Raw genomic sequence first — 15,961 nt, forward strand, 5'->3', positions numbered from 1 at the left:
CTTAAAATATATTTCCTTAAAGAAATGACTTAAAACATTTAGGTAAACAAAATGCAAATTAATTCTCTAATAATCGACTAATCGATGTGTCAGTTAGTAGTACAGTAAAAGCTGTACTGATGAGGCAGTGTGGTGCATGGGGTAATAAAATATATAAAACTATGCTTTGCTACAGGAAAATAAACAGAACTGGAAATCAGGTCTAAAAACTGTAGAAAACTTAATTTCTTCCGACTGTTTTCTATAAAACTACTGTTATTCAAACAAGAAGTAGGAGGGGTGAGAGAGGAGGAAGTGGGGGAGAGAAGGAGGACGAGGACGGGGAAGTTAGAAAACTTTTCTCTAATGAGATTTGACCTCGTGCTCGCCCACTGCCCCCGACCTGACCCCGCCGCTTCACATATGGTTGACGGCAATAGAGGAGAGGTCAAGAAGGGAATTACTGACCCATATTAAAGACAGACAGAGGAGCAAAGAGAAAAAAATACAGACAAAAAGCAGGATGAAGGGGGAAAGTGAACAGCTGAAGATGATCCTAACATGACGTCTGGTTAGAAAGGATTTCATTTGTCCTCATTTTAAAAGCTTTCTATGCACTTGATACAAAATGGTAGATATAAAAAAAACATTGTCCTCGTGCACATGTGTAGTTGAAAAGCAAAGATAGATCACACCCAACTCGATTTATGAGCTTCTATCTTAAGATCCCAAGGCTCTAATGGGATTTATATGTTTTGAACAATTATGTTGTTTGTTCTTTGGTCTCTTGGGATGCCGCGTGTTTATTTATAATTATAGGGAAATATATCTTAGTTTTACTGCTTTTATAACTTCTCTCATCGCCCAGTTTTTTGCCTTCATTGTCATCACACATACACCATTCATGTGAGACACACTTACACAAACAGCACAATGTCCTCCACTGTTTTCTAGCATTGCTAATGTGAGTCACATTCACTCTCCTCGCCGCTGTCTATAGAGATGTTGTGTTAAGGTTACATACAGTATGACCTGGGTACTGCACACTAATGACTTATATCCTGTTTTTGCTGTAAACACAATGAGCGAGAGCCACCGCACTGCGCACGTACGGGCTCCGTCGTATTTGACATCATTAAAACACCAGCTGTCTGCATTCATTTTCTCATAATAGGACTATTCACACAAGCTTGTCAGGGTGTACAGAACACACTCACGGACACGCAAGCATAACACATATAAGTACATTAACGTGAAGCAGCAAATGATCGGACAAACATCACTCAGTCTGTAAATGTGCAGCACATGAACCACAATAAGTTTATATACAGTCCTACAGTTGATCTTCTGTGCTGCAGATTACGAGAATAACGTTACACTTAAACCTGCAGCAAGTTCTGTCTCCCCCTGCTGGCAGTGACAGTAATTACACAATCACTGTGCCTACGGGTGAACGCACCCCCCGGGAACGCTCTCTTCAAGTCTTCCCTTGTGCAAATAAGGGCAGAGGAGAGAAAGTTACCCAAGTTATAATCTATAGTTGTCTACGCTAAGGTTGTTGTAAACCGCCGCCTAGTTGCCTACTGATTTATAAGTGACAGGTTATTGAATGGAAACTAACGTAGCGGCAACATCCAGACATGGGGCAGGATATTCTCCCTTCCAGCTCGGACATTTTCTCGGTCCGGCGGGGACTATGGCCCAAAGACTGGGCCTGCTGCGATGCGTCAGTTAGGTCATTTAGGAAGCCGTGGCTTCCTCCCGGATGGTGGTGTAGTTGGTGTAGGTGGTGTAATATCATCTCTCCCCGCCAGCTAGCTCCCATGCTAACAACAAGCCAGGTTATGCTAGCAGTAGTCCACTCGCAGCAGGTTGTTTGCTCTCAGTAGCTTTTAGATCAAGCTTCTATTCTACCTGAATATTCAGAAAACAGGAAGAATATGAAAACTTTTAACTGTTTTAAGTGTCCACACATAAAAATGATCAATCTTTTTTTTTGTTGTTGCAGGAAGTAGAAACAACAAAATACACCCAATACTCTGGAGTCGATTAAGGGCAATATGATTTAAAATAAACAATCAAATAAAGTTTAAATAAGCAGAGATAAATGCGAAATACGACACTTAGGAATATTCAGCTTAATAAAAGTGCTACATACAGAGAGAAGGAAGAAACAGATGATTTCTCTGATGCTCTGATTGCTAGAAATATCTCTATCTACATATATATTAGTTTGAGTTTAGTTAAAACTGCCCATGTCTCACAGGATTCAGTATTTCTCCAGTAATTTAATTCTTGGCAGAGTCTAAAAGCCTGAGCCAGCACTAAATGTCTCCATTAATATCCATGATACTGGAATAATTTAAGGTGGATTAGAAACTCTTAAAGGCGAGACAGGGCAGGTTCGTTTTGCCACAGAGGAAGCTCTTGAGTGAATCAGTTCCTCACCCCATTTAATTAGTTGTTTCAGAGAAGGCCGACCTTAATAATCACTGAAATAACAAAAGCACATCCTCCAGTGAAAACACGAGGGCAGCCACTCCCCTGACCTGCCCGGCAGCCATGGTCAGCGTGTGGCCCGCTATCCAAACACGCCACACATGTCAGCGCAGAGGTCAGGGCTGGGCGAAAAGGAACTGGCTCTCCTCACCCTCTTTGGGCAGGGGAGGAAAGTGGGAGGTTTGTGACTGACAGAACCCACAGAGAGAGAGCGCCGATCAGTCACGGAGCGGCCGGCCTTGGCCGCGGACAGACAGAGGGGCAGACAACCCTGCCGCGCCACCGCCAGCTCAGTATTACTGGACGAGGAGTGGAAAATCCAAAAGGTTACAGGAATGTTTGCTCCGTCTTTTCCCTTCAGCACACACTGATCTCTGCAAACTGTTGTGTAGCATGAGAAATAAAGCACACAAAGCAGTGGCGCTGCTGTGGTGAGTAAGTACCAAAGCAACAGTGTAAAAGCACGTTATTACAAGTAAAAGTCTCACAAAAGCTGACTATTAGCAGCAAAACGTGCTTTAAGTGTCAAAAGCAAAAGCTTATTTTAGCATAAAGAGTGAAAACAGGGAAAACATCCAGCAGGCCTCTGTCAGCAACATGTAAAAGCAACATGTTGCCGGAGAGGCTAGCTGTTTCCCCCTGTTTCCAGTCTTTGTGCTAAGCTAAGCTAACCAGCTGCTGGCGTTTGGCTTTACATTTAGCGTATACACACAGTAGTGGTTTTCATCTAAATCTCAGCAAGAAATCTAATTTGCCCAAAGTAGTAACTGCAGCTGTCAAATAAATGTATTGGAGTAAATGTACATAGTGACTTTCCACCGCCGTAACACCACTGAAAAACAATAAAAGAAAACGAGCCCCGGTTGACCAGCGTGAAACAGAGAGACCTTGTTGAAAGAAGCTGTAGGAGATGTGTGTTTTCTGTTCACACGTGGATTTCTGCGCATGTGTGTGGGGCCATGGAAGTGTTTTACTGTGCGATTGCATGCACAAATGTGTGTGTGTGTGTGTGTATGTGTGTGTGTGTGTGTGTGTGTGTGTGTGTGTGTGTGTTGCCAAGTGATTTATGGGGCCTGTCTTCCTCTGCCAGCAGTTTGTCTCTTCTAGCATGGAGGATGAATGGCCCACTGTCAGCCCTGACTCAACCTCTCCTACTGGCTCTCTCTCTCAAATTACCTTTCTTCTTCTCTGCCCCCCCCCCCTTCTCTTTATCTTATCTCCCCACATGCTCTTCCTCTGCATGCACCTTGTCATCCTCACTTCCTTTTACCCGGGTCAGTCCTCTCTCCTCCTGCTCACTTAGTTGATTTGATCCTTATTTCCCTTGCTTCGTGACCTCGCCCCTCCACTGCTGCAGCGATCTCCTCATCTTCTTCTCCGTGGATCTGCGACGTGCTCTGACCAAACCCTGACCTCTAATCTGATTTCAGGGACACTTCATTCCAATGCGGTGCATCCATTTCAGCGAGGCTGTGTCCAAGCTGTAACTCCTTTCCTAGTTTGCCTTATTTTTGACGTTTTTACGTGACTGACTGGCTAGGTAACGATTAAATGTACATATCATAAGTGATATCATATGTCGTATCAGGTTGCGGTTGCAGGGTACTCCAGATGTCCCTCGCCCAACAACGCTTTCCAGCTCCTCCTGGGGGATCCCGAGGTGTTCCCGGGCCAGATGGGAGTTTCGGGTCTACTGCAGGTTAGGGTTAGTCTTCTTCCAGTTGGACTTGCCTGGAGAAAATCCAAACGAAGGACGCCCAGGAGGCATCCGATTCAGATCCATCCGAACTACCTGAACTGGCTCCTTTTCGATGCGAAGGAGCAGCGACTCTACTCCGAGCTCCTCACCCTGTCGCTAAGGCTGAGCCCAGCCACCCTACGAAGTAAAACCCACTTCAGCCGCTGATAACCGTGACCTCATTCACTACTCAGAGCTCATGACCGTAGGTGGGGGCTGGAACAAAGATGTAAATCGAAAGCTTTGCCTTCCGACTCAGCTCCTTCTTCACCACAATGGACCAGCACAACGTCCACTTTACCCTCATTGATGAACGAGACCACGAGATACTTGAACTCCTTCACTTAGCGCAACAACTTACCCCCAACCCGGAGGAAGCCGTCTACCGAGAACCATGGACCTCAGACTTGGAGGCGCCGACTCTCATCATCTGTTAGTTTTCAAAGCAATAAAAAGTTCGTATTGCCCCTTAATCCTACTTTTGCTAAAACGGGAGTGTGCGACCACTTTCCAGATGTGCTGGCTGAGAGAAACCATCACAAGTGAGCAACCAAGCAACAAGGTGTGATCAAAGGTACTGAGGTTAAATCAGTGACACACTCCCAAGCAGCGGGTGGAGGCCGTGAGTCACTTCATAGTTTGGCAGCCACCACAAACACGGTGGAGGAGCCGCCACCAACCACAGCACAAAGGCTCGGCGGATCGGTGCAGGCCGCCATGATGTCGAGATGTGGGAGGTTAGACGTCCACTCCTCCTCTTCCTGTGTGATTTATGGTTGACCGTTACGCAGAGACTCTGACATGTATTTTTGGAGACGCATGATTCCAGCTTTACTGTGTTGGAAATGATCCGTTTTTTTTTTGTTTCAGCTGCTGTTGTTCAACTCAAAGACGCTGTCGGATGGAGGTTTGGGTTGTAGAGCAGGTGCAGAACGTATCAGCAGCGATCATGTTCCGAGGAGTATGTGAAAGATTTATAGGCGCGCACACACACAGTCGGTTTTATTGTGTTATGGTTGTTATGGTTTTATAAATAAACACTGACTGATGGAGTGATTCATGTTGCGTTAGCTGCATGTTCCCAGATCGCATCAATAACGGTTCGGATCTAGTTTCAGCCAATTCAGCTGAGAGAGCACTTTTGACGATCTCTTACTTCAATTGTCCAAGAACTGGTTTTGATTAATCCTGCTTTTACTTGCTTTTTCCCCCTGAAACGGAGCCAGTTCGGGAAGCAAAGTTGGGCTCATGTCTTAATCAGCATAATTACATTTTGTGGAAAAACAGAGATACAAAAGTAGAACAATATTTACTGAAAAAAAAAAGGAAAACTTAATGATGTCATGATTAAGTTTAGGTAAGTAGACGAAGTAGCCTGAGAACTGGCAAAGGATGAAGATTTTTTTTTTCTATGATGGAAAAACAAAACAGAAATGAACCAAACGATATGATTTAAATAGGAAAGAAAAGGCAAAACTTCAGCCAACAAACTCTGACGTGGCCATCAACAGGACGACATATTTTGTCTGTTCCTTCAAAAATTCCTGCAAAAATCAAACTGTTTTCTGCAGGACCAGATTTTAAACTTTGGCAAGGAGCAACTATTAATAATAGAAAATATCTGAACCTCTAAAAGCTCTGTACAAGATATCAGATAAGGAGATATTTACTTTGCACTTTAGGAACATCTTGGTGTACACATTGCTCAAGTGTGAGATGGAAAACAAGATTTTCAATCTGTAACAGATTTAAAGAGTTACACTAAAAATCCTGCATAATATCTATATATGTAACCGCAGTAAAAAATGTGAAACTCGTGTATTGGGCTTCAACTCCTGTGGGAATGTGATGATTGTCTACGCCGCAGTTGATTAGTTGGAGAAAATACGACGAACGAGGAACAGAAAAGGCGGATGTAGCGTTAAAATGCAAAGACAACGAGATCAGTAACGCTTGTATTTCGTGATTCATGTTGCTTCCACCCCGGGTTGTTGAGGCCGATACGACCCAATCAGAGCCCTCGGTGTCTACGTCATTGTTTCTAAAGGTCTCCGTTTCCACCCGTCCTGAACTACAACGCAACCCTGGAGCTTTCAAAACTACAACGAGGCCACCAGCGTTTCCAAAAGTCTCCGTTTTAGGCGCTTAAAAATTCGCGGAAACGTAGCAAAACTGATGTGATTTAAAACTGAATCGCAGTAGTGGCGACGTAGCCTGATATGACAGCAGACATGCTCAAGAAATCTTTGTATTTTTTATCTCTAATTCTTAGTAGATTCTTAGTTGGACTCTGGATACAGAATACCCGAGATATAGTTCCTATCTATGAGAGTGCACCTTTAACTGCAACAGCACACTGTACATCTTCTAGCAGCTGTGATATGCCGAAAGGCTGAAGAATAATGTCTCCCAATGTCATTAATTGCGCTGTCATTATCATAATTTAACATCCTGCTCACCCCTCTCAATCTTTATCACTGCCTTTGCTGTTCGGTCATTAATCAGTCTGAAAGAAGAGGGAGGGAGGGAGGCGGGCAGGCAGACAAATGAAATTAAAAAATGACCTCTCTATCAATCCCATTTCCAACACATTAGAAAGGAAACACTTTTTCTTCCACTCCTCTCCCTCCCTTTAGCGCTCAGCCATCCTGTGCTAATGGTAGATATACAGTGACATGGTAATGATCTGGCCACGGCTGCAGAGCACAGGCGGTATTGATCGGCGGCTGATTTATTGCAGGTTACGGCTGATTATTGGGTCATTAATCAGTCTAGGATTACCCTATCAATAAAACTGCTTACGTTTGTTTGTAAAGTGCTTGCCAGGGCGCAGGGAAGGGCAGCGCATGTCCACGGCTCCAGTGACACACAGCTACTATTTCAGATGAAAGATTAGCTATTTAAAGAGAGAGATTCTTCACCATTTTCTCTGGATGTTTGCACCGGCCACAGAAAGCTGTGCTGTAAAAATGAAGTCAACCGATTCATCTTTGTGCCGTTTGTAAAGATGTACAAGTTGTAAATTACTTAAAACTACAACTTCATCAAATAATCATTCATCCATTACGAAACAATTCACCTGAGCAATTTATAATCTGCCACCTCTGTGGTTAACGTTTGGTTGAGTTTAAACTGAAATGATTAATCGACTGGTTATTGGTTTGTCAATCAGCAGAAAATTAACTGGCAACTATTTCAATAATCAATTAATCAGAATAAAAATAAATTACAGAAAATTCTCCAGTTCCAGCTTCTTAAATGTGAGAATTAGAAAACAAAGACATCTTTTATGATAATGAAAACTGACTATTTTAATGACACTGCATGTTTGTTGTTTGTTTTAATTTTGTATGTTTCAGATGTGAACGACGTTAAACTGCATCGTCCCCATTTAATAAACAAATACACTGAAACTAAAACTAATACATCACAATGGGATTTACAAAAGTCTGATTATGTAAACCCAACACACACACACACACTGTCGGGACACTGATCATTGTTGAACCTGGTTGTTTTCTTGTGTAAAGCGTCGGGTTCTTTTCATGTGGCCAATATTCAGAAAAGACTAATTGATGAGGCGGATAATTAACTATTTTGAGATGTTAAAAACCGGTACAGGACAGGTTCTTGTCTCAGTTGGAGGCCCACGCAGAACTCTAATACTATCACGTTTCTAATGGAAACAGAACGGATTATTTTCAGCCTCAGAAATGGCCCATATAAAGGGTTTATGAGACCTAGCTCATTTTTAATGCTTAATAGATCCGTTAATAGCCATTAATAAGAACAAAGTAGTAATGCTGTTATAAACGTTGGTAATCTGGAGTCACAACCTGACAAACTAAAATCTCTTTATATTAATGGCTTATAACTGATTTATAAAGCTTTAAAAAGGATTTATTAACTATTAATGAAGCTTAAGAGCCTTCACACGGATTGTCTTGCTGGAAAGTGGGAACAAAATGTGGTACAATTACAAAGTATATACAAAATTACATTTGAATTAAGCCAGTTATGCTGTGGCTATTTAACCTCAGATGAAGTGTTATTAGAAAGAACCACAGCAGACGTTGATGGAACATGGAGAAAGAGCGACTCACTATCAACAAACACACACACACACAAAAAAAAAATGGCCATTGCCATAAATGTAATTCACAACCTTAATCTCCTTCCTTAAATTAGCAGCCGGATAAAACGATACTGCCGCTGTCGGCCTGCCAACAGCTTTACAGCGCGCCATAAAGCAGGAGGGTGGGGGTTCCTGTGGCATTGCTTAACCCCCACCAGAACCCACAACCACTACCTGGAACACAACTTTTACAACAACTAGCAAATTGAGAATAGTGATTTTCCAATAAAAGCCCTCAAGAACAGGGCAGCCTGCATCCAGAGAGTTTAATGAGAAGGTTTGATGGCTAACCCTGTCAAACAGACCGACTTCGCTGCCAAACGCTGTTCTCTCTTTTTATTTGTGAGTGTGTTCGAGTAACTGATTAAACATCCCAGAACCTCTCGGGCGCGCCGCCAGCCGTCCCCTCGCTGCCTCCCCGAGTGCCACGGCCATAAAAACCTGGCCTGACAGTGGTCTCGTAAAGCAGACATAATGCTGTCGTAAACATGTCACGACACCTGTCATAAACATTAATGACTGTTTATGAATGAGGATGATGAATTGGGGCGCTCTGGCTTTTCTCTGGAAGCCGTTCAGCAGGTTGCGGCTGGAGAAACACAAAGCTGTGTTATGATCCCGACTTTGGCAGGAAACTCAAAACAACTCTTGTGCTTATGGCTGCAGGACGGCGTCCAACGAAAAGTCAGAGTTTCAAAGTCATCAAGTTCAGAACTGAGCTGTTGTTTTTCTGATTTATTCCCCAATCCATAATTAATAACAATAAAGCTCATTCTTGCTAATTTCATCATTCAACCTAAATTGAATGTGCCAGACATTTCATCCTCATCATCATCACCGTCGTCTTTTTTGTTTGCGGCTGTTTTTGCTAGGTCAAACATCTTTGCATAACAAAGTGGCAGGCAGCATGTGTGCAGCTGATGGAAGCATGTAACTGCAGAATCACAGGCTTTGCGCTCAGCACGCCACAGAGGAACAGATAGCTGTAATCCCATTTTCCCACCAGGCGGTCCAGCGTGCCTGTCTGCGGTACTTAGAGATAAACATCGCCGTGCACTCTGCGTGACCCGGCACACACCTGCTGAGACGGGCTCTATCATATACACACACGCATGCAGGTGCAAAGACAGCAACGACTGCTTTATGCGCTTTGTCAAAAGTATGAGTTATGGCACATGGCGTGACAGTTTGTATTTAAGTGATGTCAGCAGATCCAATAAGGCTATGTGGGAACAGATGTATGTGAGCTTTATATACTTTGTGTGCTGTGCTGTCAAGACTTCCCTAAGGGGACAGTCTAAGACAAATGTGTTGGTAATTTACAAGTGTGCTTAAATACCCATTATTCTTTCCTCTGTGAGCGCTCTCAGGATCCGCTGCGCTCATTTATCATCTGCTGCACAGAGGCAGACACACACACATAAACGCAAGAAGAAAAATGAGCAGCAGTGCCAGAGTCGTTGCTGTTAGGATTGCGTCAGTGCGGAAGCTTTAAAGGATCATTTCAATTTATTATGATGTTAGTCCTCGTTTTCAGAGGCAGGTACCGATAAGGCCGTACTCACCAAACTGAAGTCTGGAACCGCGGCCGACTCTGCTGCAACAAAGTTTGATGGCGCCTGAAACACAAGAGGAAAAAAGAAGCGGTGGTTTAGTCGGTGAGAAGTTAAACCAAAAACTGCTGGTAATGTAGGGTGTAAGTGTGGTTACAGAAGGACACAGTGCTATTTCTGCATCTACACTCAGTGAGCACTTTATTAGCTAATGCAAACTAATACAGTGAAGCCTCCCTTTGCTCTAAAACAGCCTCAGTTGCTGGATGTTGGAAACTTTCCTCTGAGATTCTGCTCCGCGTTGGCGTGACTGCATCACATCATTTCTGCAGATTTGTCAGCTGCACATTCACGTTGCCAATCTCCTGTTCTACCACGTCCCAAAGGTTCTCTACTGGACTTGGGAGGCCGCTGAAATACTTTTACTTTGTGACATGGAGCATTATCCTGCTGGAAGTGGCCATTAGAAGATGGTAAACTGTGGCCATAAAGGGAAACGCACAGTCAGCAACAATACTCAGGAGAGGCCGTGGGATTCCAACCATGATTGATTGGTATTAAGAAGAAAACGTCTACGACATCTACGAAGGGAATTGGGACACAGCTTATGATGATGTGCACTTTACACAATGTCATATTCGAGGAAACAACGCTTTCCACAGCATCGGGTTTTTATCTGATGTGACAGAAGCATCAGAAATCAATCCGAGTCTAAACGAATCGGATCAGGAGATCAGTCGTAAACACTTTAATGTGACTCTCTCTACAGCCAGACAAACGTCCTTCATTGTATTCGGCGCTGTTTTCATTGTGCTGTGAGCAAAATGAAATGTACTGTACGATGGCGTGACAATGTGGCAACACAAAACACTCGCTGGCCCATCAATCAGCGCGGCGTGGAGGGATGCCGCTGTTCACGGCAAGGTTACAGTAAATCACACGGTGACGGTTTAATCCCGGGGAGAGTGTTACAGGAAGAGGGGGAATTCAATTTCCTAGCAAGCCTGAGCAAAGGTATGCTAATATAATACAGGCATGGATACACATGGTGGGGGTGGGGGTGGGGTGGGGGAGGGGTTAGGTTGTTTTCTCTGGGGTCTCACACCTTTCATGCTGTTCAGAGAGATTACATTTCAAAAAAATGCCACAGACAAGACGGACAGGATAATCAATCACGTGAGTGCAAAACACACACCGCACTGGTTGTCTGCTGCCTGCGTCTGTCTGCAGGAGTCATAAATCAATGCTGTGTTGTCAGAGGGTCTAACATGAGCTGCTGCAGAGAGAAGTGAAGTGAAGCAGCGGTACGGTCTCACTCCACACTCTCTCGCTTCACGCTCTCTCTCTCTGGCTCTGTGCGGGTGCCAGGCCCGGTGACGGAGGACAGATAATACCAGGTGATCTACTGTGTGTGTGTCCTTGCAGCCGGCCACAGTGGCAGACAGCAACCTCATTAATGTAACACAGTGGAGTTGGCTCATAGGTGACCTCATTATTCTCCTCCCACAATCTCACAGATAACAAGTGTTGCCTGCATTTGCCCTCTATAAGAGTGTGTGTGTGTGTGTGTGTGTGTGTGTGTGTGTGTGTGTGTGTCGCCTGTTCTCACAGTCATGAATCAGCGCTGCTACCAACCAACGTCACACTGTTTTGATAGCAGCTCTCTCCTGTTTAGCTCAGCAATTATAACGCCCGGGCTCGTATTGCTCCAGTAAATCTCTCATAAAAATTCCAGGGAACGAGCGTCACAGCTCCGGGAAAACACAGGTAAACAAGAGGTAACCGGGGGGGTGGGGGGGGGTGGATGCTGTGACAGAACATGAGGATTATCACCTTCAGTTCTCTTGTTTTTCCAGTTTCCAGCCAACACTTTCTCAACAGTTGTTTCCTCCATTAAAAACAACATTATTTAACCATGCAGATTTGCTTTGGTTTTTTTGAGGTATTCTCTTTCCAGGAACAATGTCCCCGTTACCCTGGATAATCCACAGAGGAGCACGATTTAATCCAACTGCAGATAAATCGTCTTCATAATGGCCGATTAGTAACAAAAAAATGAAAGCAATGGAAAGCCAGAGATAGGTGCTCGAGCTGTTTTATTGCCAGTGTTGATACTGCGTAGTTTGTTTACCAGGGAGCTGCTGCTGCTGCTGCTGCTGCTCCACTGTTGGCAACACACTAATCCCTGTGAGGTTGAGTCTTCATGCTAATTTTCACATATACTGTACATTACTTCAATGATAGTAAACCATGCCCCCTCATTTCTCCTTTTGTGTAACCTAAATAAACCTGACAGCACTCGTGTCAGCAGCTCGATCTTTTAACGTTTATTTGTGAAACAGTTCTGGCGAGTAAATAAAAGCATCGGCCCTGTCGTTTCCTCCTCGGTCAGTACAGCACTGACAGCTGCTTTAAAACAAACGCTCTGAGTTTATCTGTCACCGAAGCCAGAGCTCGTCAGTGGAAGATGATGATAATGAGCTGAACAACTCGCATAATACATCATTTACAATCAGTGCCCTGGAAAACTTCTAAACTTCTCACTTTATACAGAAATATTATTATATTATTATTATATTTTGTGTCTAAAGTTTTAAGGCTGAGACACAGTGTGACGTTTGTGTTGATTGTTTCTCTGATAACTTATGATATAGACGTTCAGGACATTTTTATCAGCAGCTGAATTATCCGTAGAGGTGTCCACCTCCCCATAACCAACAGACCAGGGGATTAAAACCTGTAGAAACACTGAATAAAGCAGTTTCATGTTTCATGCTGAGCTGTTTAACATTTACTCATCCAGACATCTAATGACTAAAATCCCTCACCTGGTTAAAATATACAGCTGAAAACAACCAAGATGTAAAAAGATATATCTTAGTAATGTGAATTAAAACTGGATTAAAAGTCAATTTTGAGCTTCTAGCAGACCAACCACAATCACAGCTTCCCCTGGTTTGAGAATTGATGGAAACATTTGGGATAATGTAAGAACACAACTCATAATATTTAACATAGGTCTAGTCATTTTAATGTGGAAAAGTGACATGTTATAACTTTATAGCCTGAAAACGATCTTAAATGCTGAACACCAGCGGCGTAGTAAGTGAGAAAGTGTGGTACGGGTGGAACTGTCCCTTTAAGAACATGCAGTGAAACAGCCAAATGTTTTTTAATGCGAGACGTTCAAGTGCAGAGCTCTCTGGGTAAGTACATGTTTGTGCTGTCAGGGTTGTGATGTGGACAGCTGAGAGCTGTTGTAAGAGGATCTGCTGCTGATGACGGTGATGATAGTGCGGCTTATTGGCCTGTAACTCTGCTGTCTGCTGTAATAGCAGCGCTGACAGATACAGACCACCCACACTCCTCTGGCCAGAACACATTCATCATACTCTTAACTTCTCTTTTTTTTTCCCGTCTCCGCCTGAGGCAAGAAAAATATATACAGAACATGCAATCCGCACGTTCCACTTTTGAAGCTAAGGGATGTTATAGATTTGCAGGATGGCCGGAATAATAAAGTATCGTGATTTCAGGGATCTGGTTCGTATTGAGGAGTCGGCCACAGCGCAGCAGGGCCTGAGTCGTGGTATGAAATGTGGGCAAGAGAAAGGAGTTAGTATCACGCTCAGTCCTCTGCTTTCCCTTTTTGCCTCCCTCTTTTTCTCTGTATAATTTAAAGTCCAGCTGAAATTAAATTGAATTTCTTTCTGTTACAGCGAATCTGCTCCGTAAATCACATACCTTGTGTTCTCCTTTGAGGAAAAAAACAAAAGGGGCGAAATTTATATTTGATATTTTTTTGGTTTCATGTTGGGAGCGCCTATTTTTGCATGAATCCAGTGGAATTCACCTCGTGCGTTTCAGCAATTTTGTCTATTAACTTTCCGTCTCTGCTGGAAGTGTTGGACGTTTAGATTGTTGTGTGGATTGATGTCTGCTGCTTGTTATCATTTTATGAAATACCCGTTTTTTAGTTTTTGTAATATTACAATGCAAAGGATTGATAGATGCTATTTTCTTCTACAGAAATCTGCCAAGCATCCACCGCTGTTTACATAACAGGCCTGGTTGGATCAGTTCTCTATGAACAGCTGGAAATGTTACTGTGACAAAACTTATAATGAGTGCTCAGAATTATGTTTGTGTTTTATCTTATCATCATAAGAATATGATATCATAACAGTACTAGTCAGAATGGCTGTTCAAAACATGCTAATGCAATATTTCTCCATCCAAAACACACAGTCACGGTCTCATTAGGTTGGTTTCACTACCACACACAGTCCAGCTTTCCATGACATGTGCTTATCATTGTGTAACAAGCTGATAATTCATAATTATATTATTATTGGGCAACCTGATAGCCGAGTGGTTAGGGCACATACCATGTGAGCGAGGACGCTCTGGGCAGCGTGTCCCTGGTTCCACTCCCGGCTCTCGTGTCATTCCTCAGCTCTCTGTCTCTCTAAACTGTCCTGTCAAATAAAGGCCAAAAAAAATAACTTATCAAGTAAAATTATGCTATTATTAAGAAAAACACATGAACATATTACTTGGTTTGGTTGATAAACGTAGGTTGAAAATGGCTGAAAACGGCAGAATCTGGCAGAACTGTGAGGAGCGTCGGCTGATGCTTTTTATTATTTGCAAAGGGAAAGCTAAAAGAGTGTAAAGCTGCCATCACGCTTCTTCAGAACTACTCGACTGATGGCCTAATAACTTCGGAAATCCCCTCCTCCTGCACCTTTTCCCACATCAGAGCCGGGCGGTCTGTGTATATCTGTCACTTTCCAAACCCAGTAATATGACGTTCGCAACCACTTCACAACATGAAAGGTCAGCGGGTCAGAGCCGAGAGAGAAGCCCGGGTTTGAACTTCTCTTTCAGCTCTTTTTTTTTTTTTTTTTAATTCGTTATACAACAGTTAGAGTCTCAAGGAGAGACTGTTTGGAAATGTGCTCCGTTATGTGGCTGTATTAAAAGACCTGGACGCCACACTCAAAGATGGCGCCAACACACATAATCCAAAAGAAGCTTTCTAGCTTCCAGGTTTGCATCGGTGCTGTACAGCCCACTGCATATGTTCATTAGTGTTTCTCATGTGTGGTGCCGCTCGGCTCATAGACTTTACACTGGGATGATGTCCCGCACTTTGAAAACACTGTTATTTAAGTGTTACAAATATAAACCCTCCATGATTTGAGTAAAAGTAGAACCACAGGGTTCTGTTGTAGAAGTAAGAAAACATCGTTAAAAATCCCACTGAGTTTAATAACTACTAACTAATAATCCAGTTTTGAGACTGAATTTTCTCAACAGTATCTTGTGTGACTTGCTTCATATGTTGAGACAGGGACAGCGATCTAATATTACATTTACTGATTTGACTTTTATCCAAGTGAGGAAACTTGGGGTTCATCGGATTTTGTACATTTTGTGTTTGATAAGCTCGGACCTGCAGTCGGAGCATCCTCCTGATCCATAAATCAGTTGTCTTCGTGAGATATTCGGAGCCTGTCGCAGCTGCTGGACAGGCAGTAACTCAATGCACAATCCATATTTGTTCAGCGGTCAGTGCGTGATGCGTTCACTTCCCCTCTCCTTTGAGCAGGACGTCGCTGCTTCACTGACTCAGAGCCCTCCAGGATGTGATGTCGCAGCCTCGTATGAACAACAAAGCGAAGGCCGCTGAATGGGCTGATTCATCTCATCTCTGCGGAGAGATTCCTGCCATGTCTACTGCGCTCCATCTCTCATGTCTTTCATCCTCCGTCTCTCTCTCCGTCATGACAGTGATTAATGACCCTCAGCTGCCGTGTGCTTCCTCGCTGACACTCCCATCTTTCTTTCTCCCCTCTTTTCGCTCTGTCTCACAAGAAGAAGGATTAAAGTGGGAGAGTCGGGCCAAAAAAAACCGATTGATGCCACATGTTCTCCGAGGGGAAAGAAAATGGAAAAACCCAGATATTGGTCAACACGGAGAAAAGGAGGAAAGCCAGGTTATTCCCAGTCATAAGTGTTCATACTCGGTGGTGTCGGTGCCAGGACAACAGG

The 15,961-nt window shown here is 43.4% G+C and overlaps 1 long non-coding RNA gene across 2 annotated transcripts in view; it reads right to left on the reverse strand.

Annotated features, from left to right (window-relative positions):
* Nucleotides 1-15,961, reverse strand: part of LOC130186733 (uncharacterized) — a 45,726-nt gene that overhangs the window by 18,783 nt on the left and 10,982 nt on the right. For both annotated transcript variants that reach the window (XR_008830341.1, XR_008830340.1), the window contains exons 4-5: nt 14,293-14,382; nt 9,917-9,970 (exon numbers count right to left, since the gene is read on the reverse strand). This is a non-coding gene — a long non-coding RNA (uncharacterized LOC130186733). The remainder of the gene's footprint in view (nt 1-9,916; nt 9,971-14,292; nt 14,383-15,961) is intronic.

The sequence above is a fragment of the Seriola aureovittata genome, chromosome 18 (assembly GCF_021018895.1).
Source record: "Seriola aureovittata isolate HTS-2021-v1 ecotype China chromosome 18, ASM2101889v1, whole genome shotgun sequence".
NCBI lineage: Eukaryota > Metazoa > Chordata > Actinopteri > Carangiformes > Carangidae > Seriola > Seriola aureovittata.